This window comes from Colobus angolensis, unplaced genomic scaffold (assembly GCF_000951035.1).
Source record: "Colobus angolensis palliatus isolate OR3802 unplaced genomic scaffold, Cang.pa_1.0 Scaffold169, whole genome shotgun sequence".
Lineage (NCBI taxonomy): Eukaryota > Metazoa > Chordata > Mammalia > Primates > Cercopithecidae > Colobus > Colobus angolensis.
Window position 1 is genome coordinate 2,484,474 of NW_012114810.1, and position 1,947 is coordinate 2,486,420.

Consider the following 1,947-nt stretch of genomic DNA (forward strand, 5'->3'; position numbering starts at 1 on the left):
CCTGTAGTCCCAGCTACTCGGGAGGCTGAGGCAAGAGAATGGCGTGAACCGGGGAGGCGGAGCTTGCAGTGAGCTGGGGCTTGCAGTGAGCCGAGACTCGAGACTCCCTCTCAACAAACAAACAACAAAAAACAAAAGCAAGAGTATTAGGACAGAGTGTGGGTCAGAATTGTAGACAAGTTCCTAGGAGTTGGGGCTGTCTATTGCTCCACAGGGAAGATATTTAAGAAGATATTTAACAGTAAACAGTGGTGAGTATTGCCAAATCAATTGCCATGGGATTATTGTCAAGGGATGATTGCCACCCTTCTCTCTCAAATTTTCTGTAAACTGAGGACAGCCACAAAGACAAAATCCAAAAACCAAACTACTGCACTTAAAAATTGATCCGTGCTAGTAAGGCATTTATCTGTGTGCAGTTTGCAACTAAATTGGGAGTTGTATTAATAATCAAAAGCCCTGCGTTCCAGTCTTGTGTCTGTTACTTCATTGCAATACTTTTGACAAGACTTGTCACTCCTTTGAGCTTCCATTTCCTTATTTGTAATAGGTCTTGAGATAGGCCTTTCCTGTTTCATAAGATTGTTAGGACTGTCAAGTAAAGTGAGGGCTTAGAAAGGTCTCCAAAAACTGCAGAGTAGATGCGAATGAAAGATAATGGGCTGTAGGCATTGCCTGAACTGCTTCCCCGCACCTGCTCTCACAGGTGCCCTGAGCACGTGAGACAAATCTCCATCTCAGTTCTCAGCTACTCCAGACCCACATTTTCAGTTACTTGTTTATGAATCCACTTGAGAGTCCCACCTGCACTTCAGACTCAACAATTCAAGAATAACTAGTTTTCCCCAAACCTGTTTTTCTCTTCTTCTTTGCTAAGGGTACTATCACTCTACCATTTTCCCTGCTTGAGAGCATTGGAGCCACTGAGTCTAAATGCCTTTTTGACTCACAATTTTTTTTCAAGTGCCAGGTAATAGACTTCAAACCTTTGGTGGTGGTGGGTGTTACATGAACGGCTGCTGGGGTTCCTTAATACCTTAAAGTTATATGTAAATTTTCTGCATAATAGACATTTTTCTGGTGAAGAATCCATATCTTTCATCTGATTCTCAGAAACATTTATGATCCCAAAATATTAAGGAATCATTTGTCTAAATTACTCCATCACTCAATCATGGGGACTTCCACACCACAGTTCTTTTCTTTTTTTTCTTTTTTGAGATGTTGTTTCACTCTTGTTGCCCAGGTGGGTGGCTGGAGTGCAATGGTGTGATCTCAGCTCAATGCAACCTCTGCATCCCGGGTTCAAGCAATTCTCCTGCCTCAGCCTCCTGAGTGGCTGGAATTACAGGTGTGTGCCACCACACCCTGCTGATTTTTTGTGAATTTTAGTAGAGACAGGGTTTTATCATGTTGGTTATGCTGGTCTGGAACTCCTGACCTCGTGATCTGCCCACCTCGGCCTCCCAAAGTGCTGGGATTACAGGCGAGAGCCACCACACCCAGCCACTACAGTTCTTTTTAAGAGAAAATGCCTCACTTACAGCCTCTGCTCAAGGGGCAGCCCAGGTGGCCAAGTTTTGCATGATTTGACACACTGTGACCCTGTTAGAGTGGATTGGGTTGAGGTTAGCTCTGGACACCAGCACTGCCCATCTATAGGATGGCCAGTAGTAGATGTTTCATGACATAACATGGAAAGATGAACTAGGACCAAAAAACTTCTTGTTCTTGGGAAGCTGAAATTAGAAGCACATAGAGAATTAGGCATTTAGAAGAGCCGAAGCTGACTATTTGCATAGACAGAACATGAAGCCATGGATGGCAAATAAAAATTATGGAGAAGACATCATGAGTAAGTGGAAGCTATGAAATTTGGAAGAAATACACAGAGGGGAATGTAAGCCAATTGCTAACTGTAAATTAAAGCAAAAGCTACTTGGGTGT